The sequence below is a fragment of the Lissotriton helveticus genome, chromosome 2_2 (genome assembly GCF_964261635.1).
Source record: "Lissotriton helveticus chromosome 2_2, aLisHel1.1, whole genome shotgun sequence".
Classification (NCBI taxonomy): Eukaryota; Metazoa; Chordata; class Amphibia; order Caudata; family Salamandridae; genus Lissotriton; species Lissotriton helveticus.
In genome coordinates, this window is record NC_136060.1 from 503,603,409 (window position 1) to 503,629,968 (window position 26,560).

The 26,560-nt window shown below is 46.4% G+C and overlaps 1 protein-coding gene across 1 annotated transcript in view; it reads left to right on the forward strand.

Annotated features, from left to right (window-relative positions):
• The window catches only part of LOC144821692 (fibroblast growth factor 18-like), a 106,954-nt gene that overhangs the window by 39,808 nt on the left and 40,586 nt on the right, over nt 1–26,560 (forward strand). The gene's annotated exons all lie outside the window — the stretch shown is intronic.

The following is a 26,560-nucleotide window of genomic DNA, read 5'->3' on the forward strand; positions in this document are numbered from 1 at the left end:
AAACAATCTTTTAAGAAAGCCATTTTGTGACTTTCATGTGTGCTGCATTAACCCCTTCCATGCTTAGAAGAGCCCAGCTCATCATGAGGCACAGTGGAGCTGGGATCGTCATAACGGCCGCGGCACTCCCACGCGTAATTGATTCCCCACCTGTGCGGGAGAATCAATCAGTGGGCGGAGTCGTGACGAGCACAGCTCGTCATGAGCACAGCTCCACTGTGCCACATGACAAGCTGGGCTCGTCATGAGCACCGTGGCCCCCCCGCGCCGTGGGGGAATTACCCCAGCGGTAAAGGCGTTAAGCAGCACACATGAAAGTGACAAAATGGCATTTTAGGATGGAGACCTTCCTACACATAAACAATCCTCCCCTGCACGCAGACACCTTTGCACTATGGTGCAAGGGTGCCTGCGTCCGCCTACACTGCTAATTGTAGCGACAGCGCAGGGGGGAAAGCAAGGCTGCACCATATCCTTGTAAATATGGTGCTGCCTTGCGTTTCAGAAGTGGCGGAGCGGTCGTTAAGCCAAGGAGGCTAACAACACGCTCCGCCACTTCACTGTCCATCCATATGCCCCTTCCTGTCTGTAACCCACGCACTCTTAAACTGCCCTGTTCTCCACTCTGCGCTTGCCATGTCTTGCTAAAATGTCAAATATTGGGAACTATCAGCTATTATTATTTATTATTATTTATCGCATTTATATGGCACAACAGCTAGCCTGAGGGTTTCCCGGCGCCCTGGATCTGTATTACTGGTAAGAGAGCAGGAAGCAATTATTGGTCAAACAGCCATGCTTTCACTCCCTTACGGAAGCGTAAATAACAAGGTTCTTTAAATTCTTAAATTCTAAATTCTTAAATTCATCAACGTAAAATCGGCTCGCAAAGGGCCGGATTCTGAGAATCTGGCCCTTTGTGAGCGCAATTTTTGCTTTTGGGATTCATCATCCCAAATGCAAAAATCGCTATTATAGAATTCCATTTTTGCGAGGAATTGCATTTAAGGAATCTCTATTTGAGATTCCTTAAATGCAATTCATGAACCATTTTTAATTTGCGAATTCGCAATTGTTGGCCGCTATTTACCACAAATTGTAACTTCGTGGTAAATAGCGAAAACTTAGAAAAATGCACTTCAGTGCATTTTTCTAAGTTGCATGTTACACACACACATGTCCTTTGGACATGTGTGTGCGCAACACCAATGTAGATTACTTTTTAGGGGTGCTACAGTGTGACCTTTGGACACCCCTGCACCCTTGAAATCGCATCCTTATTTGCGATTAGCAAATTGCTAATCGCAAATAAGGAATAACTCCCCATTCCTTCCTATGGGCCTAAAGGCCTATTCCTTATTTGCGATTAGCAATTTGCTAATCGCAAATAAGGAAGCTGTAGGAATCGCAATTTTATTTGCGATTTCTACATGAATCCCGTTTTGCAAGTCCTTAATAGCGATTCCTTAATAATCACTATTAAGGACTCGCAAAACGGGACAATGATGAATCTGGGGGTTTCTCCCTCTGCTTGCCCATTGCTTACTGTGCTCTTCATGATCACGTGCTCTGTGTACATTGAGCTTATTTCATGTCCACGCTATAGAAAACCTCAAATAAAAAGAGACTTCAGAACAGTGAAAAGGAGAGTCTGAGGCTGCGTGGACGTCACCGAACCGGTGTCATGTGCGGCTCCATGCGGCAGGCCTGGAGTTTTCACCAGCTGCACTACAACTCCCACAATGCAGCGCGCTGTAGGCTGGAAAGCCGGGAGAGGCTGGTGGTGTGATAAGTGCATCAGCTATAGGAGTGCGCTTGGTGAGTTCTTGGAATGACTCCGGTACATTTTTTTAAAATTAATTTAAGAAAAAATGATTAAGACATTCATAGGTCACTTGCATTATTTAAAATGACTTCATTCACGCTGTCCCTTGCACTCGAAAGAGCCGCCCAGTAAACAAACACCAGGCCAATGATTTAATTCCCCCGACAGGTCAGAGTTTGGGAAACAATGACCTCACCTGGGCAGCTGCGGCCCAGGTTTGACCACAGATTCGTCACACGGGCGCCACACCCTGGCCTGCACCGATGAGCGCTGTAAACTTCCATCCCTGGAGCTGGCACCGGTGCCGTGCCCTCCCCAGGGCATCTGTGGGTCAGCACCACACGAGGGTGGCACCCGGCTATCCACACTCAGCGGGGGGCACACACGGAGGGCCTCATTCACAATATTCTGATGCAAGATAGGCGCAGCAACCCTTCCTGTGGCGCGGCCATGCGTCAAAATAAAAGGGCAGGGGTCTCATTGATAAGAAGTGACGCATCGCTGCGTGAAAGCAGCAATGCGTCACTTCTCAGTGCGCACTCCTTGCGACATACCTGATGCGTCATATTTAATGTATGACGCATCATTGCGCAAGGAGTTACATATACGTCAGTATTTCTGTCGTATCTGTAGGCGCAAAAGTGACGCATTGCTGGAGTGTTTCAGAAAAGTGGAGCAACTCCAGCAATGCGTCCTTTCACATGGGGCAAGCCCTGTGTGAAAGGGCCTGCGTCAGTCTTACGCCTGCTGTGAGGCAGGTGCAAGATTTTGACGCAACAGCGTCCTAGAAGTGACGCAGTGAAATCTCATAGATTTCACTGCGTCACTTTTACGTCCCTTTCTTGCGTCAATACGCCCCCCTTGCATACATTATACCTGGCGCAGGTATAATGTGGCGCAGGGGTTTACAAAGTGACACATCTACGTAGATGCACTACTTTGTAAATATGGTGCATTTTTTATATTACTGGTGTGTCATAAAAAGTGACGTATAAGCGGTGTAAAAGTGACGCACAGCCTCATAAATGAGGCCCCTGGCCTTCTCCCCTGCGCCGGCGCACACACAGCATCCCTGCGCCAGCGAGGACATCCTTGCGTCATTTTGCAAGGGTGCCTGAGCAGAGGAGACGATTGGTTTTGCGCAGGAAGAGACACCTTCCTGCACAAAAACGTCAATTGAAGGCATTTTCCCCTGCAGCACACACAGAAAGAGGAAAAAATTAGGAGAAATAAAAGAATTTCTCATCGTTGCGCCTCCTTACGCTTACCCTCAGGAGGCGTAGGATTCTGACGCATTCCCAGGTTACGGTACCTTAGAAATCTGTGATTGTGTCTGGTTCCATGGATGTCGCGTGGGAACACCCACAGCAACACCCTTGGAACGCCCCCTTCATGCAGAGTTATGTACTTTTCGTGGCCTTGTAAATATGGGCAAGGACATGGCGCTGCCAGTGCGTCAATAAAAGTGTAAATAAGTCCCAGTGTCTTTTTACACCGTGTTGAACTCTCAAACATCCTTCTCAAACTTTCACCCCTTCTTTTTGGCCGTGCAACCCAACTAACAAGCACACAAAAACATTACTTTCAATAAAACTTGCTACTTCCCCTTTTCAATTCCTTTCCAAAAAACTCTGTCCCTGCTCCAAAACCTACAAAACGCACATGAAATCAAGAGCACAAATTTAACACAACGAATGCATAAGAAAAACAGCCAAAAACTTTTGTACTGACCTATTAACTACTGATCCTGGGTTCGAGAGTAGTGAGCTACTCGCCAAAAAGTGCTTCACACACACACACACACACATACACACACACACAGTCTCTCCCTCTCCCTCTCCCTCTCTCTCTCTCTCACTCTTTTGCTCTTTCTTTCTGTCTATACTCACCTTCTGGCAGCAGCTGCCTAAATGCACCCTATGGCACTGATTACAATGCATGCCTTTACCACACAGGTAAGTACCACACAGGTAAGTACCACACAGGCTTGCTTTTTTGGTATTTTACAACATGGCACATTATAACACTGCTATATTACCTACTGGCGGTCGCCAGTAAGTAGTTATAGTTAGGACCTATTTTCCATAGGAAAATCGCAACATTCTATTCCCAATAACTTTGGCGCCGATTGACGAATCTTCACGAAATTTTCAAAACTCATGACCCGCTCCTATCTTGAAAGTTTCGGGGTGATTCATTAAGGGGGGGCGAGAAAAATGGGGGATCCCAAAACATGTTTTCCCCATGCAATTTCCCATAGGAAACTTTAGACATGACTACAGCCCGAACTGCTGAACGGAATTACACCAAATTTGGCAAAAAGGTAGCTCTTGGTTCAGAAAGATCCCTTTTTGTTAAATAGTGTAAATCCGTTCAGTAGAAAATCAAAAGTAAAAAGCTTTATATATCTATGGCCGCGGAGGATCCGCGCACCCTCCCGATCACGAGCTGAATGCTAATTGGCTGTCAACACTTCAAACCAGGAAGTGTTGGCAGCCATCTTGTGCCTCGGTAGAACCGAGGCACAAGAAATCAGTGAAAGAAATCCGCAAAACGCGAAAAAGGGGCAGGGTAGAAACACCCTGACCCCCTAGGCCTGCTCAGGGGGTCCCACAAGGATGATCCGCGCATCCGGCAGCGGAAAAAAAAACGAAGCGCGGGCTCCCGCGCTTCGTTACTATTTAGCCTCCGGGTGTGCCAAGTCACGGGGGCAAACTTGATATTGTAATGGGGGGCCCAGAGGGGCCCCGCAGGCCTGCCACCCCCCGGGGCTTCAAAAATATATGGGAGGGGGTCTCAAAGGCCACCCCAAGCTCCAGGGACCGCCACCCCCCAGGGCTTGATTTTTTAAAATACATTTAAAAAAAAACTCTGTCGGGGGGGGGGGGGGGGTTCAACCTCCCTTACACGCCCCGGGGACCGCCACCTCCCTGGGGCACTAAATAATAAAATTGGAGGGTCCGTGACGGACCCCCAAGCCCTGGGGACACCCACCCCCCGGGGCTTTGTACATGGTGGGAGGGGGTGGCGCGGCCCCCCTCCTGGAGCCCTGGGGACCGCCACCCCCCAGGGCCGGCTCCTGCAGTGTCCCGGGGTTCCCACCACCGGAACACTGCAGTTTGCTATGGCAGGAGGGGGCGTGGCCTGATGTCACAAGTGCGCAAACGCGCCCTGTGGAGTGTTTTAAGTTGGGGAAATAATTCCCCTTCAATCCTGAGGGCCCCTAGGGTCCAACTAGCCCACTATGTACCTCCAGTAAGCGCCACTGTGCTGCGTTGCAGAGAGGTGGTCCAGGCCGTGCCCCTTTTTACACCTCTCTGAAACGCAGCTCTGTGGCGCTTACTGGAGGTAAATGTAAATGTATTTGTATTTATATAGCGCACTCCTACCTGAGGTCTCGTAGCGCTGTATTCATACCGCTGTGGAACCCATCCTGGCTTTCTTGTGAAATGTCCACTCCTGGGCACCCCCAAGGTGCAGCCAGGCATCCAAGCGCTGCTGGGGCCGTTGTGGAGATTAAGCAAGCTATTGCCCAGAGTCACATAGTGGGACCCATGATTAGACTAGGCACCGAGGTGAGAATTATCAGGTCCGCGGAAAAATTGAGTCCAAGAACCGCCGAAGCGGGAATTGAACCCTGGTCCCGGGCCAGACCTCTGCATCACGGTCTGCCGCTCTAACCATTGAGCCACGCTTCTAGGTACCTAGTGGGCTAGTTGGATCCTAGGGACCCTCAGGATTCAAGGGGACTTAATCTCCCAACTTAAAACGGCCACAGAGCGTTTTTGCACACGTCATCTCAGGCCCCCCCACCCTTCACAGTCATTTTTTCATTAAAAAATCATCCATTTAGACACTTATATACCCATTTATTCTTCCATCGACCTTGAGATGTACATATATAAAACATATTTAATTTTCTGAAAAACACACATTCACTGGATGATGTCATCAGTGATGTCATCGGTGATGTCATTTGAGATGTCATCCGTGATGTCATGAGTGATGTATTATGTGACGTCATCAGCAGTGCATTGCTAGCGCACGAATTATAGTTAGCTGAACTAACTATAAAGGGGGAATTTCAATTGTTTTGTACGAGTGAAATGTCCAGCTAACTACAACGCCCCTGAAACCTATGGTTTTTTTCAGTGAATATATATATATATATATATGAATATATATATATATATATATATATATATATATATATATATATATATACACATATATATATATATATATATATATATATATACATATATATATATATATATATATATATATATATATATATGTATATATATATATATATATATATATTACCTACTGGCGGTCGCCAGTAGGTAGTTATAGTTAGGATTGATTTCCATAGGGAAATCGTAACATTCTATTTGGAATAACTTTGGCGCCAGTGGAGGAATCTGCCTGAAGTTTTCAGCAACTTTGCTTCGCGGCGCTCCGGTCCTCCCCTGAAAGTTTGGGGGGGATTCGTCAAGCAGGGGCCGAGATAAAAGGGGGGTCCCAAAACGTGTTTTCCCCATGTTAATTTCCATAGGGCGGTCGGTCGCACTTTTAGCTCGAACGGCTGAATGGATTTTCACCAAACTTGGCAAAATTGTAGGGACTGGTAGCCCGATGTGCCTTTGCTATGTCTCAAGATATGTGCTCCAGAGGATTTTGAGTAATTTAGGTTCAAAAAAATTTATATATCTATAGCCGCTCCCCGGTACGCGCACCGGGGAGTGCTCCGGGCGCGCCACGCGACTTGCGCACGGAAAGCTGATTGGCTCTCGGGTGTCTGTAAACATTCGAAACAGTCCGGAGCGGCCGCCATCTTGTGTCTCGGTAGGATCGAGACACAAGAGGTGGTAAAAACAAAGGGGGAAATAACCAAAAGGGGGCAAGGTAGACCCCCCCTGACCCCATAGGTTTGATGTGGGGGCCATAAAAGGGTCCCTCGGGTAAAAAAAATAAAATACATTTTTTTCGGTTTTCGCGGGGGGAGCGCCCGGTACGCGCACCGGGGAGCTTACCGGGGAGCGTAGCATGGGGATAACCCCGTTCATTCACTGCGTCACCTCTCCGACCCTTTCTTGCGTCAATATACCCATTTTGCATACATTACACCTGACGTAGGTATAATGTGGCGCAGGGGTTTACAAAGTGACGCATCTACCTAGATGCGTCACTTTGTAAATATGACTCAATAAGGTGCATTTTTAACAGCACTGGTGCGTCACAAAAAGTGACGCACCGGTGGCGTAAAAGTGACGCATGGCCTCATAAATGAGGCCTTCAGTCTTCTACTCATGCGTCATATTAAATATATGACGTATTATGTCGCAAGTACTTTTAGATACGTCAGTATTTCAGACGTATCTGTAATCGCAAAAGTGATGCATTGCTGGAGTGTGTCACAAAAATGATGCAACTCCAGCAATGCATCCTTTCACATGGGGCCAGGCCCCATGTGAAAGGGCCTGCACCAGTCTTATGCCTGCTGTGAAACAGGCGCAAGATTTGGACGCAACAGCGTCATAAAAGTGACGTAGTGATATCTCATAGATTTTACTGCGTCACCTCTACGACCCTTTCTTACGTCAATACGTCCCTTTTGCATACATTACACCTGACGTAGGTATAATGTGGCGCAGGGGTTTACAAAGTGATGCATCTACCTAGATGTGTCCCTTTGTAAATATGACTGAATAAGGTGCATTTTTAACAGCACTGGTGCGTCACAAAAAGTGACGCACCGGTGGCGTAAAAGTGACGCATGGCCTCATAAATGAGGCCTTCAGTCTTCTACTCATGCGTCATATTAAATATATGACTATTATGAAGCAAGTACTTTTAGATACGTCAGTATTTCAGACGTATCTGTAAGCGCAAAAGTGATGCATTGCTGGAGAGTGCCACAAAAATGATGCAACTCCAGCAATGCATCTTTTCTGACCCTTCCACACCCCCGTTCCTTTTCTACATTTTGTTTGAATAACCACATTCCCCATGTTCACTCTCCTTCTCCTTACTTTCGTTCCCAACACTCACCTTCTTTCAGTCCCCCTACTTCACTTCCTTTCTCCTCATACTTTTCTGTTCTTTCTTACTCATTTCCTTTCATTTATCAATGCACTCCACTTCACTTACTCTTTTTCATTTTTTTAAGAATATAGCTCTTTGATGAGAATTGGAGGTAGTTCTGAAAATAACTTTTTTTTTCTTCTTTTTTCTTTTTTTAGAACTACAACAAAAACAGGGAATGGAAACTGCTCAACAGGAGCAAAAAAATAAATAAAAATTAGGGCTGGTAACGGCAGTGATGGTTCTCCAATGCTCGAACCATGAGCAGAACACTTTGCTCCCCACAGGAAAGTAGCTGACTGATCACAGTATCTGCATTTAAGGGCGCCTTTGTTAAATGCAGGCTGAATGTTCGGAACCTGCTCTTGTGATCTCCCCCTCACCGATGGTGTTCGTCCTCTGGTTGATGTAGAGGCCCCATCCCTGGGAACCTTTTGTGCCAGAGCCCTGACACTTTCCCGGGCAAAATTCTGGGGGTGCCTTCTCTCCACATGGCGAATCATTGTGGAGTTCCCAAAAGAATATTTTTTATTGGGGTTACCCCGTGACAGGACTGTGTGACTGATCCTGCACTCCACTTTTGGAGCAATTACCTTCTTCTGGTGAGCAGGTATGGAAACATTTTTCCAGATGAAATGTTCTTTGTATTTTGGCTGAGGAGGCTCTTCATCGATGAATTCATTGGAGTCATCTTCACTGCTGGATGGTCTGGCAGCCATGATAATCCAAGATATCCAACAAAGAACCGACAGCAAAACAGGCAGGTCTTTCAGTCACAAAAGTGAAAGAAGAAGTGAAGGAAATGGGTGGGGATTTCATTCTTTATAAAAAAAATGTTAGCAACCAATGAAAAGTGTTATTTTCAGGTCACATGACCCGACGCGCTTACGCTATGCGCCCCGGGGCGCGCCCGTAGTCGCGCTCCAGGGCGCGCCCCGGGGCACGCGGCGTAAGCGCGTCAGGATGTTGCGCGATCGTATGCGCTCGCATGCTTCCGGGTGCGCTTACGCAGTGCGTCATATGACGCATTACGCGGTTACGCGAAACGTCACAATGTTGTTTTCGTTCGCAAGAATAGCGCTAACGGGATGCTCCCCGGTACGCGCCCCGGGGCGCGCCATAACATTGCGCTTACCCGTGCGTTCACCGGTACGCGCCCCGGGAGCGCTCCGGGCAAAAAATATTAAAAAAAATAAAAATTTGACATAATTATACAATATAAAATTCGTTTTAAAATTTAGTATTTTTTATACCTATAAAGATTTGCTATTAAAAAACCATTGAAATTCACTGAAAAAAACATAGGTTTCACACCAGTTATAGTTAGGAATTAGCATTAAAAAAAACCTATTAAATTCACTGAAAAAAACATAGGTTTTACACCAGTTATAGTTAGCTGGAAGTTTTACTCGCATAAAACCATTGAAATTCCCACGTTATAGTTAGTTGGACTCACTATAACTTGCGCGTGCAATGCACTGCTGATGACGTCACATATTACATCACTCATGACATGGTCAGTGACATCACTCATGACATCACTGATGACACCATCCTTGTGACAGAGTGACAGACCTCCTTTCACTGTAATGTAACCCTTGAAACACATATTCAAAAATATAAACTAAAATTTTCAAAAAAATGGAGATACCCATACCACTTACAACAACCAATTCAATAATTCCACCATCTATATACACATCCACTCATTCACCAACAGTTCTATATAGTCACTCATACATATACTCCCTCATCATATGTAGTGATACACCTATACATCCTGTACCAAAACGACAGGCATCCAAAAGTTACTCACACACATATTCACACATGCAAATAAACTATTGAACATCCATTTATTTGCATATACAGCTATACACACACTACCACTTTACTTCTAAGGAAACTTACACATACTTACTCTCTTAAACAATCACTTGTAGAAACACATACTAATTTAAACAGGAACTCTTACAATCCCTCACTCTCACATATACTCACTTATATACATCAATATTCACATATACTAGATTAAAACATATGTAGTTACTGATAAAGACACTAGTGAGACAGTCATTCACTCACTAACACACACATATACACACTCATCCACCCATACAGTCCTGCACATATGCTGTCTTCAAAACACATACAAACAGAGAGTCAGTCATTCATGCATCTATGTGCTAAGTAATACCCCCACCAAACCATACAAACACTCATACTGATACTAAGAAAAACATCTAATAACCCATATACATACACATGTAGCTACTCAGCAACCCATGAAGCCACTTATACACAAAATGAAACACTAATACATATATTTAAATATTTAATCATTACTCTCTAATATATGTATTTTAAAAAAACAGCCATGTAAACACGTATTTAAACATTTATTCTTCCATCAACTTTTACATATACATATATAATACATATTTATTTCTCGGAAAGACACACATTCACTGGATGGTGTCATCAGTGATGTCATGAGTGATGTCACTGACCATGTCATGAGTGATGTAATATGTGACGTCATCAGCAGTGCATTGCACGCGCAAGTTATAGTGAGTCCAACTAACTATAACGTGGGAATTTCAATGGTTTTATGCGAGTAAAACTTCCAGCTAACTATAACTGGTGTAAAACCTATGGTTTTTTCAGTGAATTTAATAGGTTTTTTTAATGCTAATTCCTAACTATAACTGGTGTGAAACCTATGGTTTTTTCAGTGAATATATATATATATATATATATATATAATAATTTTTTTTAAATGACATTATTATGTAATAAAAAAAGGGGGATTAAGGATCGTGGGATGGGTAATGGGTAATGGCCCAGGGTAGTATGGGTCTTAAAGGTTTTTTTTGTATTTAGGATTTTCGTGTTCAGGGATGGGTAAGGTTAAATGGTAGTAAGAGTTTTAAAGGAGTTTTTAGGGTCCACTGATAAGTAAGGGCACAGGTTAGTAAGAGATTTCTAGGGTTCAGGATGGTTATGGGTATGGGTTATTAAGGATTTTACAGGGTTTTCTAGGGTTCAGGAATGGCTAAGGGTATGAAGTAGATTTGACTGCTCACTAGAAAGGGGTCCCACACTCATTGACCAGTCTCGAATCCTGCCTGGTGTAGTGTGACACTATACACACTGAATCGGATCCATCGCCTGCTGGCCATCCACATAAAAAAAAAATGTAAATCAGTATTTGTAAAGCACAAACTACTCATCCTAACGGGTCTCAAGGCGCTGGGGGCCGTCGTGGAAATTAAGTGAGCTATTGCCCAGAGTATCATGATGCTGAGCTGAGCTGCTGCGGGAGCCAGGGATCAAACCATGAACCCTGTGCTCCGAAGTCAGCTGCCCTGGCCGCTGCTCCACACCTCTCCACTATACTTTGTTGAGGAATACATTCTATGACACATGCGCTGTCAGCAGACACTCAACCTTGTACACGCGGTCTTCCTCTGGAAGGGTTGTCCATGACACCCTGTACCTGTGTGCGTGCACCGTCTTCTAGTAACAATTGACTCGACACAACAACCTCAACGGCCATTTCTGTTTCCCATCAGAGACTCTAATTCCCAGACCATGTACCTCTGGTCGTCATCAGAAGGAGGTTTGAATTAGTTACTCTCGCACATTTTCTACTCGGCGTACAATGTACTGTGCTTTTCACGTTGCGTGGTTGGGTCAACAGACCTCAAATTTGGGGGCTGTTGTTTCACATTATTGGTGAGTCCTGCAGCACATGATCTGATGGCCCTGTGAACAAAGATGACCTTGTATCTACGTGTACATTCAATGTCACTCACAATAAATTCACTGAGCGTACTAACCAACAATGTCCGCCTTTGTCGGCAGCTAGGGTAAGGGGAACTGGACTGGTTGCAAGTGAACATGCAAGTTGTAATATTGGATTGTCCTAGAATGCTGTACAGGAGGGCTGGGTCAGAGGTGGAAGGAAGATGTGGCATCGTCAGATTGGCCAGGGGAAACTGGCATCTAGAACCACACAAGAAAGTTCCCTGACCCAGGCAGACACAGTTGAGAGGATCCCGAACCTGGGAGGCGACAACAGCGAAAGGATGCCCAACTGGAAAGAGAAGCCTCTTAATGCTCTAAAAATATGGATTAAGGACTTTGACTCCCCACAGCTGGGATAGGATTCAAAAAAGTAAATGGATTGCAGCTTCCTGCTTTGGGGAGCTGCTAATATAATATTCATGGATTCTCGCAAAGTGATTATCAGGTGTCACGGCGGGCTACAGGGAGTGCAGCAGCCCCTGAGGAGAATTTTGTGAAAATGTCCATCTATGTCTCCTGGGACCATGCATCCCAGGAGAAGCTTCCACGCCCAGAACTGTTGCCTTTGGGCTCTGGAGGACAGGGAACGCTTGTGTTTGGTCCTAGAGCGGCATTTTTGTTGTGGCCAGTGGAGTGTATAAGAAGACTCTGACACATGTTTGTGGTTGTTTTCAATACAAATGTTTTATAGGCAATTCTTTTGAGAGCGCAACAATGCCTATGCTTATAATGGCGGTACATGAATATGGTTATTGTCCCCATCAGTCTTAAAGATGCTACCCTGGTAAATCCTCACGTGTGGTTACTGCTATTAATTTGCTGAAGCCAGCAGACCTATATATGCATGTGGTAAACCCTTGACAAAGCCATTAGACCTGCTTTATATATGATGAAACCCCCTGATATTGTGATGTTACATCTGGTAGAGGTTGGGGTATCGTAATTATGGGGTTCAGGACCCACTGGAGGTGTAATGTGTTATAGGGGTCCCAACAAAGGTATTACCATCCACCTGACATACATATTTGTAATTTAATGTATTAGGAGTGTGGGTGTAATAAAAATTATTTTCATTTTTTAACAAAAGTGCAGTGAGTGGACAATAATGCATTGAGTGTTGTTGTTGTGTGCCAGCGAATGGAGTTCACTACCCCACACCACCTCTTATGAGTAGCCCTTAGATTGCTCTCCTTCTCTAGGGTACTTGGTTGCCAGAAAAAAGACAATTGCAGACGTATTACTTGTTCGGGAATAACATCCTTCACAACTAAAAATCCAATTTCTTACATTGGTTGCCAGCGGTGGGATCAATAGTATCCAGTTCCAGGAGTCATTGATAACATTTGATAAGTTCAGTTTTGGAACAGATTACCTACATATTAATGCCTAAATATTGAGTGTAAGGCTCTGAGAGGGTTTCAGATGTTTGGTTGTGTGAACTCAAGATATGGAAAAGGAAAGCCCGCGCACATATTCCATGTGACGACACTGATGGTTGATTTATTAACTGTCATTAATTTGAGTGGTTTGCATTTTTGAAATGAGGTTGTGGTGGAGTAGGCTTTCACAAAGTGTTTCCACTAAGGAGATCCCAGGCCATAGTGTCCTCTGAACCCCAACATCACACACTAGGCCTGTTTAAGTAGGGGCCTTCTTAGGTTCTAGGAGGTAGTTGGGTGGCTTTGGGATATTCTCACGCTTTTCATGAGCAAGGCAGATTTCCCAAGGTAGTAGGTGCAATGGTAGCCCCTGAGGACATGGTGGATGTGTAATGAGTGCTTTAGTTCCCCAGGTGGGCTAGTGACTGACCCAGGGAAGATCTAAGAGGGGGTAGTGGACTCCCTAAATCCCTGGGATGGGTTAGTGGTGAACCCTGAGGTGTCAGGTGAGGTGATTGTCCAAGTACAGTGAAGGATGTCATCCTGGAGACTTTTCCTCAGAACCTGAGTTAAAAGGTAATACCGACCCTGGTGTCCAATCTGACCCCAGGACAAGAGACAGACCTGTAGATGGAATAGGCCCTAAAGTGCAGTTTTGCTCCACGTAGACCTACAGGGTCCAACAAGGTGTCAGACTGTGATATAAAATGCACTATGACTTTGAATTTGCAGCTCACAAACTACTATATCCACATCTTTTGGTTCTTCGGTAATTTCCGTATTTCTTGGCCTCAGCTCCCAGGCCTTTGTCCCCCAAACTGGGTCAAGTTAATTACACTGCTCCCCAGCAGAAGGAACACAGGCCTCCCACACAAAAGGGACAATTATCAGCGATTGACCCAATTCCTGAGAGAGGAAAGGAGCATGGGAGAGATCTGCAACTAATAATTAGCTAGTCACACTGCACCTGGGCTGGGACTACTAGCACAAAAGGGGGGAGGGCCAGATCTCTGCAGCCAACACAGGTCGAGCTTGCCTTTGAGGTTTTGGCGGGAAGGGGTGAAGCAGTGATGTCAGCAAGGGGTGGAGCTGAGACCCTCAGAGGAGCTCTTTCCAGAGAAAACTTGAAGTCACCATGTTGGATTCTCCCAGAATGCTGTTCAGGAGCGTTGGGAGAGAAGTGGAGTGATGATGTGGCATCGTAGACGTGGCCAGGGTCGCTGGCATTTAGAACTTTCTACCCCAACCTAAAATCGCCTTCACTAGGCAGGGTCAGTTGAATAGATCCTGGACAGGGGAGGGTAAAACAGTGAAAGGACGTCCACCTGGAAAGAGAAGTTACCTGATACTCAGTAAACATGTACTAAATACTTTGACTCCAGCTGTCCTAGATGGGTCAATCCAGGGCCAGTGGCATTGACCCTTAGTAGCCCCTGAGGATCATTTTGGGTAAGATCTGGACTCCAATGCCAGAGTGGTAATATTCCTGATAAGATGACGGCAGCATGCACAAGAACCTATTGAAGAAAAAGGAATTTCGAAACACATGTATAGGGATACGGGCACTGGCCATGAAATTTGACAAATCAGCAACTTTGAAAACTACATTTACCATGATGCAAAAGGTAATTCCGTTGTGCATGTCCGCGGCGTGCCCCACCCCCCTTGACTCCATTGCCAGCTGGCTTGTTGAAAATGCTCATGGTGGCTAGCACTCACAACTAGGATTAAATCAAGCCAAAGATGTTCCAAATTGGCCCAACGAGGACTCAGATATGCACTTAGGATGGTTTCATCTTTGACCCGAGGACGGAGATCCATGTGTGTGTTGCTCCACTGTGTTTGTAACAAATACCCACAGGGTGGGCCAGGGCCCAGGGGTCAGTGCAGAATGATTTACTTAATTCTCTGGGGGAGGCGTGAGCAGAGCCCCCTCCCCCGAATGCTTAATGTCCCTAAGGGCCCCCATCTCCCAGAAGGGAGCTGAACAGGAAAACCAAAGGTGCCACTGTGAACAAACCTCACTGGTCCCAAAGGCCCTAAGTTCCTGGGGACTGAAGACAAACCTGGGCAGGAGTGCCCAGCAACTCAAGATGGCTGGAGCAATGGACAGCACTGCTCCTGCCACAGAAGAACAAGGTAAGTTGCTCCAGCGCAGCAGGTGCAGAAACAAAGATGCTGACTCCCGTATTACTCCAATAGAGGAGCCGGCGAGGGTTGCAGGTTCATTAGGGCTCCCCCTGCTGTTTCCAATTGACCACTGCCACGTTTGGGGCTCCTAGGTGGGACCGGGACACCCTGGATAAAAGAAAAACAAAGCCAAGAGAACGTGATGCTATGCCGCAAAGTGAAGAAAAAGTGGTGTTGCAATGATTCTGCTGGTAAAGTAATTGTGATATCAGAATGTAGGGGCTGACTCTCTCTATTACGTCAGTTATTGTCTGCCCAAATCCTGGCTAGCTCATAATGCCTCACCTGAACTTCTAACCTTCACGAAGTCACAGGTGATTCTGGCAACTTAGAACATGATCATCTAGTCCCTAAGGGATCTATGGAAACAGATCCTCACCGTTCGTCACTCACTCATGCATGTCCGTAGTAAACAAATGAAAGACGAGAAGAAAGTTAATAATGCATTTATTGAAACTATTGTAGTCTATTATAAAGCAAAGTTGCTGTGATCACTCGTCTGGTGAAACTAAACAAGGTAATTAGCACTACTACCACGGTATATAAAATAACCATTCCCATTATGTCAAATGATCTATCTGTCTAGGCCTACCTTACTGTATAAGCACAGGGATATACAAGCGATCTCTGGAATCAGCAACAGACCCCATACCTGGTGTAAGTAAGTAGGTGGTCCTCATCATTAGTGTAAGTTCATTTTACTTAAGTCCGCTTGTCAGGCTCTGTGTTCGTTAGTTCCAGGACAAGTCTCTCTGCATGAATTCTCCTCTCTGCCCCCAAGGGGATGAGACGCAGTTTGTATGATAAAAACTACTGTCTAGGAAAGCTGCAGCTGTGCTCCTGTGTTCTGTCTAAAACGTTTGGAGCTGTTTCTCTATGAGCAAAGAAAACTGTATGCCATGTTGTTATGTATTCAGGCAACCTTGGACAAAATGTACAGCCTGAATCCCGAGAAGAATCACTGAATAATAAACAACATGTACAGCGTAGTTCTAAAATAGTGTCACAAAACAAATGTGCTATGTGTGGCAGCCTAATACGCAAAACTAAGAGAGAACCAAAGTGGGCCCAGAAGGGAAAGCACTACAGTGGCAGGTGCTACTCATTGTACATTCACTCCTCAATGAAGGGAATGCCACATAATACCTTGCAAGGGCTTATTTTGGCCTGATTTCTTCCTCCTGGTGTCCCTAAGGGAGGCAGGGGCACCACCAGCAAATAGTGCATGTGTTGTGGGGTGTATTGCAAAGAATGCAGCACCCCCTAGAAATGTTTACAACATTGTCCTAAGTCTCCTGGGTCATTGAAAGCATTACTCCCAAGAGATTTCTAATATTATTTAAGCATTCTCTTATTCGGGGCACTGTGCTTTTCAGCTTGGAAATGCAGTAATCCCTTGTGGTTGGTTCTTTGGCTATATTATCTGATCTGAAGGTGTAAAAGAAAGCTTTGACACATGATTTCAAGTTGAAAATAGTTTGACAGTTTTATCTTTTTATTAATAAAGAGCACCTTTCATCATGGTTATTTACCCCAGTGGCAGTCTTCACTGGGTGGTTATAGTTTAGCAAATACAACAAGTTGATGGACGGAGTGCTGAAACTTTTCAACCACTCACCCCCAAGTCGAGAGATCTGTGTTGAATCCATCGTTCTTTAGCCCACTTCGCCACCCAGTTTGGACCCAGTGAGATGCAAATAAGTCTTGACCCTGCTCCTCATGGGAACAGTCCAGCCTGAACTGCCAGGCCAGGCGCTCTATGGAATGGAAACAAGCATTCTGGGACTGATTTTGGGGTATCACCCCTCGTCAGCCAAGCTAGCTTGAATCCAATTTGGTTATAGGTTGTTGGACCATGTTCCCATAGGAAATGGATTTTTTGGTTTACTAATAACTTTGGAATCAATAAATGAATCGTCAAAAAACTTTCCAAAAAAAGGTCTTATCCACCTCAGCTCCTTCCTGGAAAGTTTTGGGGTGATCCGTCAAACAGGAGCTGAGAAAAAAGGGGGGTCCCAAAACCCATTTTCCCATGTAGTTTTCCAAAATTAAACATAGCTACATCCAAAATGGCTGAACAGAATTACACCATATTTGGCAATAAGATACATACTGGTTCAGAAAGACTGCTTTTTTTGATTTGGTGTACATTTGTTCTGTAGGCTATGAGAAGTTAAGGTTCCAACTTTATGTATGTATCATGCTGCGAAGGATCAGTGCAACAGGCAGATCTAAAGATATCGCCATCGCCATCCCGGACGGGTACAAGATCATCAGGAGGGACCGCATCAACCAGACCGGAGGTGGCATCGCCATCGTCCACAGGAACACCATCCGCATCACGACCGACGCCAACGACTCCTTCGCCGCAGCCGAACATCTCCACTTCCAGATTCACACCGACCCTAAGACGACCCGCAGAGGCACCCTCGTCTACAGACCCCCAGGACCACGCACACAATTCAGCGAAGACATCACAGACTTCATCAGCCCGCACGCCCTCCCCTCCACCGACTACATCCTCCTCGGGGACCTCAACTTCCACCTGGAGAACAACAAGGACCGCAACACCACCGCCCTGCTGGAAAACCTCGCCAACCTCGGACTCAAGCAACTGGTCAACACCCCCACCCACTACGCCGGCCACACGCTTGATCCCGTCTTCTCTTCCAGCAAGTACATCACCTTCAGCCACGCCACCGGACTCCACTGGACCGACCACAGCTGCGTCCACTTCAGCTTCAAAAGATCCACGACCCACCACCACCCGCAACAGGTACCTCACAGGAATTGGAGCAAGATCACCGCAGACCAGCTAACCACCTCCCTCAGCCAGAGCCCACCCGCCAACACAACGGACCCCAACGAAGCAGCCCGCAACTTCACACAGTGGCTGACTGCCTGCGCCGATGACCTCGCGCCTCTAAAGAACCCTCCCAGCATACCCAGAAGCAAGAAGGCATCCTGGTTCACCGACGACCTCAAGGACTCCAAGAAGACCTGCCGCACCCTCGAGAAAGCCTGGCTCCTCGACCGGACCACCGACAACATGACCGCTCTCAAACACGCTACCCTTAAGCACCACCAGCTCATCCGCACCACCAAGAAGAAATCCCTGAAGGAACGACCGGACAACAACGCCCACGACAGCAAAGAGCTCTTCACTATCGTCAAGGCGGCACCAACGACATCACTCCGTCACAAGACCTCTGCGACTCCCTCGCCTCGTTCTTCCACCGCAAGATCGCCGACATCCACAACAGCTTCGGCGCCCCACCCACGCACCCAACCGTCGAACCAACGCCCCCCACCGCCACCCTTCGCACCTGGACCACGGTGACCACCGAAGACACAGCCCGCACGATGAACACCATCCACTCCGGATCACCGACCGACCCCTGCCCACACCACGTCTTCAACAAGGCCGACTCCACCATCGCACCCCAACTCCGGAACATCATCAACGCCTCCTTCAACACCGCCACCTTCCCGGAGAGCTGAAAGCACACCGAGATCAGCGCCCTCCTGAAGAAACCTACAGCGGACCCCACCGATCTCAAAAACTTCCGCCCCATCTCGCTCCTCCCTTTTCCTGCTAAAGTCATCGAGAAGATCGTCAACAGACAGCTGACCGCCTTCCTCGAGACGAACGGATCCCTCGACCCCTCGCAGTCCGGCTTCAGAGCCAACCACAGCACCGAGACCGCCCTCATCGCAGCCACCGACGACATCCGGACCCTGCTCGACAAGGGGGAACCAGTGGCCCTCATCCTCCTGGACCTCTCCAGTGCGTTTGACACGGTCTGCCACCGCACCCTAGTCCAGCGCCTCAGCAACATCGGTATCCAAGAGAAGGCAGTGGAGTGGATCATCTCGTTCCTCGCCGGAAGAACACAAAGAGTCCACCTCCCCCCGTTTCGCTCCGAGGCCACCGAAGTCATCTGCGGCGTCCCGCAAGGATCTTCACTCAGCCCCACCCTCTTCAACATCTACATGAAACCTCTCGCAGCCATCGCACGCCAGCACAACCTCAACATCATCTCTTACGCCGACGACATCCAGCTGATCCTCTCCCTCACCAGAGACCCCGACACCGCCAGAACCTGCCTACACGAAGGGATGAAAGACGTCGCCGAGTGGATGAAGGACAGCCGCCTGAAACTGAACTCGGACAAGACGGAAGTCCTCATCCTGGGATCTTCGCCCTCCGCCTGGGACGACTCCTGGTGGCCCCCAGCCCTGGGCACCGCACCCAAGCCAACCGACCACGCACGCAACCTGGGCTTCATCCTGCGCCCCTCCCTCTCGATGACCAGACAAGTCAACGCTGTCTCCTCATCGTGCTTCAACACCCTGCGTATGCTTCGCAAGATCTTCCGCTGGATCCCGACCGAGACCAGGAAGACTGTCACCCAGGCACTCGTCACCAGCCGACTGGACTGCGGAAACGCCCTCTATGCCGGAACCACAGCCAAGCTACAGAAAAGACTCCAGCGCACCCAGAACGCCTCCGCCCGACTCATCCTGGATGTCCCCCGATGCAGCCACATCTCCAGCCACCTGAGGAACCTGCACTGGCTCCCCGTCGACAAGAGGATCACGTTCCGGCTCCTCACCCACGCACACAAGTCTCTCCACGACCTGGGCCCCAAGTACCTCAACGACCGCCTGACCTTCTACACGCCCACCCGCCAGCTACGGTCCACCAGCCTCGCCCTCGCAGCCATACCACGCATCCGAAGAGCCACCGCCGGAGGAAGATCCTTCTCTTACCTGGCTGCCAAGACTTGGAACTCCCTCCCCATCCACCTTCGACTGACCCAGGACCATCTCGCCTTCAGGAAACAAATCAAGACCTGGCTGTTCGAGCAGTAGCATACCCCTCCCCCCAAGCGCCTTGAGACCCTCCCGGGTGAGTAGTGCGCTATACAAATGGCATGATTGATTGATTGATTGATTGATTGACTACCACCACATCAAAAAATATGTGGCAGCAGCTGTTTTAGGACTCGGGGACTCTAAGGGCCCGATTCACAGAATGAACTTAAGACTCAATCCTAAACTTACTACTATTTTGGTATTCACAGAATGAACTTACTACTTTTGGTATTCACAGAAGTTAGGATTTTGTCTTAAGTCTTTCTTATGTCTGTCTTAAGACAAACTTAAGACAAAATCCTAACTACTGTGAATGCCGAAAGTAGTAAGTTTAGGATTGAGTCTTAAATTCATTCTGTGAATCGGGCCCATTGTAACCTGTCCTAGAAAAATAATAAAAAAAATATAGGGGTCAGGATAAGGATATCTCTGCTCCCTTAGGCCTAGAGGGTTGGGGGAGGGAGCACCAGAGGGACCGTATTCACAGGACCCGGTAAAAAGAGGGCTGGCTTCTGCCCTCTTCAACCAGGGGTAGGGGTTGGCAGAGTTAGTGTTTCTAGGCAGGGAGCATGTACCCCCTTCCTCTCTGAGCTGTTAGAAAGCCCTGGGGACGCTATCCACTAGGGACCTACATTGATATTTAAGGGAGGGAGGGTGCACCACCCTCTTCCCAAGCTTCAGAGAGGCCCCGGAGAACACTCCCCCCTGGAGCCGACTTTTAAATTGAGGGAAAGTGGACATGTAGGCTCCTTCCCCAAGCCTTGGAGAAACCACAGGGACCCCATCAATCGGCCCCAATCCAAGCAGTGTCCCTGGGATTCCAACTCCAGAACTCTCCTGGGCTGAGAACACAACTTTGCTCCCACCTGGTGGGATCACGCTAAAAAGCTGCTTCCGCCCAGGCGGGAGCAAAGGAATAATGGCTGTGACTGCTAGCAGGGGCTGGGGGCCTTGGATCTACCCCGCAGTCCCAAAGTCAGTATTAAGTGTCCAGGATGGGACAGGGAAACCCCAAAAAAAGAATAATAAACGAGCGGCAGGAGCCTCTGGTGTATTATTCAATGATCCAAGTAAGGAGTGCCCTGTGATGCCCTGAAGGGCTTTTAATTGATATGTTTGGATCCAACAGTACCAATGTTTATTTAAAAAAATGCTTTATTGCAAATATTTTTTGACAATCACTATTACTAAAGATTACAATGTGTAAATGTGCAACATATGCATTTGATTATAGTTATTGATGAATTGTTTACAAGGCCAATAGGTCTGATTTATGTACGTAGATGTGCTGATCTTGATAAACTCAATAGGCCTGCTTTTTATATTTTAGTATTCTGAGCCCTAAAAAACTATAACCCGCCCCCTTCCGTGCACTGCTAATTATATCACATATTAAATCACTAACAACATGTTCTATGACTTAATCCGTAACATCACTGCAACATCTGAAATTATATCACGGATGATAACTCTGTGCACTGTGAAAGTGCTAGCTATAGGCCCATATGCCCATATGCCCCCCTCCTTAATAATTAACGCTGGGCTCCAGGGGATGGGTTTGGGGTCCCTGGGCCTAACTTGGCCTGTGGAGGGAGGTCGCGTGTCCCTCCCCTTCTAAATGGTGCCAGGGCCCTAAGGATGAGGACCCCTGGGCTGAAATCGACCCCTAAAAATGCTGCCGGGCGCCAGGGGATGGGTCGCCAATGCTAAAGTTGGCCTAGGGAAGAGGTCAGTGTGCCCCCCACCCCATAAAAACTACACCGGGCCCATAGAATGGGGTCCCTGGGGCCTAAACAAACCCATGGATAGGCCTTCCCCGTTACAGGACACGCATCGCCTCTTCCTTTTAATTAATAAGAAACAGCCCTGGGGGATGGGGTCCTATGTCCAACCCCCTAATGCTGTGCGCATGCTGGGTTGGCTGTATGGGGGGTTGCTGTCTACAGGTCCTGGCCGCAGACAGGGGGTTGCATTGAATATAGTAATTCAGTATTACTTTACGTAAAAAAATAATGTAGAAATTCACTGAGAAAACCAAAGGTAAAGGTAATATTATAGTTAGGTGAAAATGTCAGTAATAACATTAACAGGGTGAACTAAAAAACTACAGAATTTCACCAGCTATAGTTAGCAGGGCTGACTATAACTTGCGCCCCGCCATGCACTGCTTATGACCTCAAATGTGACATCACTCATGACATGTTCTATGACAACATTTATGACATCATTTTGACATCACTGATGACATCTCAAATGACCTTATTGATGACATTACTGATGACATCAAGATTCATTTTCCCACATATTGCTGTATAAATTACTGTGGCATCATAGGTTTGACAGTGACCACAAAACAGCTCAGGAGAAAATCAGGCGTCATTACTACCAACACAGAAAGAACTCTCTTAGGTGTTAAAAACATGCATTGTGTGCAACATTGACCCTACACCATGCACTTTACAGGTACGTAGTTCACGTTAACAATCAACCACAGATATATGGGAAACCCTTAATGAGCACAGTGTTCAATCTGTATACCACTGTTGAGAGAAAGATAAAATAGTGAATGCCAATTCCAAAACAAATGCCCTACTAAGGACAGCTTTTATCAGTACGAAACCCCCGACACACGCCAAACCTACATTAAGAAATGAAGTTGATATCAGTAGAGAACTGAGTATTGTAAACAGAGGGCCATATATATGACCAGGTCTTGTTGCTCTTGTGCCACACAACGTCAAGCGCCAAGAAACCGCTCGCTGAACGTGCCTTTATAAATTGTTTTTAACATAACATAACATAACATAACATAACGTGGTGCAACAGCTACACAAGCTGTAAGTCATATTTTTGAAGCCACTCAAAACCTCTTTGCGTAACTTTGAGTGGCTCCAAAAATATGGAGTAACACAACAACATAGCGCAAGTTACTGCATTGCATTACTCTGCCTTGGGTAGGCACTCCATGGGCATTACGTGGGTGTTCCCACACAACTCCCATAGTTTTTATGCATTCCCAGACTTACAAGACTTTGTGACCCTGGGAATCACTGGCGCTTTAGCTTTAAACATCTTAAGCTAAAGCGCGGGTTCCACGATTGCTTCAAAAGTAAAGAAATAGAAAAAACACCTTTTTTCCATTTCTTTACTTTTGAAGCACTCATAGTACCTGCGCTTTAGCTTAGGATATTTAAACTTGAAGAGGGAGAAGCGCCATATTCCCAAAAGTAAATAAACTGAAAAAAAGAGCGTGCAGCCGCTTTCGGCGCTGCAAATAAAAGAAAGGTGTGGCTGCCATTGGGGTAGCTGAGGTGTGCCGTGCTGGTTACATTAAAAATAAAAAAGCATTGCAGGAGAGTGTCTCCTACAGCAGGCAGGAGAAAGCCATGTAAGAAAATAGTGCTCGGAGGCTGTAATTAAAACGTACTGAGTAGCAACACTTGTACCAGGGGTGTCCTCATGGGAGGGACCACAAAGACTATTGAACAATGAAAAGTCCCCATTTACAAAGGACAGGAGCCAATTCAAAAGATGGACAGACAGTGAGAAGAGCTTCATGTCCATATATCCTGAATACAGCATGTCTCGAGGAGACAGCGCGAGCGCTGCCACGGCGAGACCCAACACCACAAACCAAACTAATCTTGTGAGTGAAATGGGAAATGGTTAGACAAGAAGCACTAGCAGCCCTACCTTTGTCTCTGGTGTACTGGGAATAACTTGCACCACTCAGACGGGAAGCGGCAACAGCCATGATGGCGCTCACAGTCACAGTGAGAACAGAGTACTTGTCTTGCGAGGTAAACACACAGGGTGTGCTGTGCTTAGTTTGGTACCTGGGATCATTAACACACAGAGCCACATGTACAAGAATGATGGACTTGCGATTTCCACATTACAATTCTCACCTAATTGCAATTGGGATATCACAATTACTAATGTACAAAAGAATATATTTAAAAATAGCAAATCCTAGTGGGATCGCAAATCAAATTATCTAATGAATATGTTAGAGCTGGCAGTATTGGCGTGGGTCTCCCTTCCATTTTTTGCTGTTGCCTCCTATGTTTTTGCTGGTCTAGATGCTTTGGGCACTGTGCCACTGCTATTCCCTGCCATAATGAAAGTGCTCCCTATTGTAAGTTGGTGTAATGGATTTGTGACTCCATGATTGGTTTAATTGGTTTACTGGTCAGACCCTAGTACAGTGCACCGTGTGTGCCCAGGTGTAAATCAAATGCTTCTGGTGGGCTTGTAGCACTGGTTGTGCCACCCACAGAAGCAGCCTGTAAAGTGTGTCTCATGCTGCCATTGCAGTGCCTGTGTGCAGTCTAGTACTGTCATGTTGACTTGGTAAGTGCACCCACTTGCCAGTCCCTGAAGCTTCCCTTTTCTACATATCAGATACCCCTAAGGTAGGCCCAAGGGCAGGGTGCATTGTATGTAATAGGTAGGACATGCCCTGATGTGTGTGGCATGTCCCGATAGTGAATTGCAGCTAATTTCGTTTTTCACTATTGCAAGGCCACCTGTCCCCATAGGCCAGAATGGGTAGTTTGATTATAACATCTTATAATCATAACTGACCCAGGGAACATAGTAGAAGAACACATTTAGTATGTCTGAACTCAGAATGATGAAGTACATCTTTTAGTGAAGTTGGTTTTGACATTCTGTGTTTGAAAATACCACTTTTAGAAAGTAAGTATTAGAAAAATGTGAAGACAAGGGAGGGATAGCAACATGCCTTTTAAGATCGAAAACACGTAACGTATTTTCACATCATGGAACCAGCCCTGATAACTTTTCAGAGTATTTCTCAACCTTAACAGTCCTTCCTCTATTTTTTCTCTTCAATTGCAATATGGTTTTTGTGGTTCTGTATATAGCAGTTACTCTACTGCTTCACAAGTTCACCCAGTCCTTGGCTCAGTATCTTTTATGCTGAAGTCTCAATGCATTATGGTCATTGTAGTAGGTGATGTGATAACTGCTGCTTCCTGCCATCTTGCTTCAGTACAACTGGTTTCTCTCTGCGCCATTATTCACCTGGTAACATCTCCTCCTGTTCTGCCTCAAGGCACCTCCGGAAGGCTCCTGTTTGTCTCACTCATTATAAAAGATTTTACTGGGAATAATTTTACTTTTGAGGTTTGGTTGCTCTTTGATACGGACCCAATTGATTCCTCAGATCCCTTTCTTTAGAGAAAGAACTTGAATGCCAGAAGATCCGCCCGCAAGGAGCTTAGTGCCTCGAATCGGGGTTGACTTAGGTCTGTGGAAGAGTGCTAGGAAGGTGTTAGTCTGGAATTGAGTCTTGTAGAGAAGCCCTGACCGACCAAATTTTTTGCTTGAGGAAATTCGGAGACAGACCCACTGATGTCACTCAATCAATCAGGCGTTTGTAAAGCGCACTACTCACCTGTGAGGGTCTCAAGGCGATGAGTGGGGGTTTCGGGCAGCTCCGGCTCATCCGAAGCGCCAGATCATTTTGCTGCTGTTCTCTGCCGCTTTTCTCTGGACACTGACCCGCCATCTAGTCCATTCCCTTGTCCTTTACCCTTTTCCCTCGTTTCCCCCTTGACGATCCACTGATTTGCCTTTTCTCCATACCCTTGTATCCCTCCCACCCTCCCTTGGTGCTGTGACTCCGTGCCCCCTCCGACCCCACTTAACTCTGCTTTTCTGTATATAGAGATAGATAACTCTCATCACTAGTATATGCAGTAGACCTTTGTACTCTCTACCATTCCTATGTGACTCTTAGAGTATATCCATTCCCTTCCCTATGTATATAGCGATTACTCTAATCACTAGTATATGCGTAGACCTTTGTACTCTCTGCCATTCCTATGTGACTCTTAGAGTATATCCATTTGTATCCCTTCCCTATGTATATAGAGATAACTCTAATCACTAGTATATGCGTAGACCTTTGTACTCTCTTCCATTCCTATGTGACCCTTAGAGTATATCCATTCGTATCCCTTCCCTATGTATATAGAGATAACTCTAATCACTAGTATATGCGTAGACCTTTGTACTCTCTACCATTCCTACGTGACTCTTAGAGTATATCCATTCATATCCCTTCCCTATGTATATAGGGTAAACTCTAATCACTAGTATGTGCAGTAGACCTTTGTACTCTCTGCCATTCCTATGTGACTCTTAGAGTATATCCATTCGTATCCCTTCCCTATGTATATAGAGATAACTCTAACCACTAGTATATGCAGTAGACCTTTGTACTCTCTACCATTCCTACGTGACTCTTAGAGTATATCCATTCATATCCCTTCCCTATGTATGTAGAGATAACTCTAACCACTAGTATATGCAGTAGACCTTTGTACTCTCTACCATTCCTATGTGACTCTTAGAGTATATC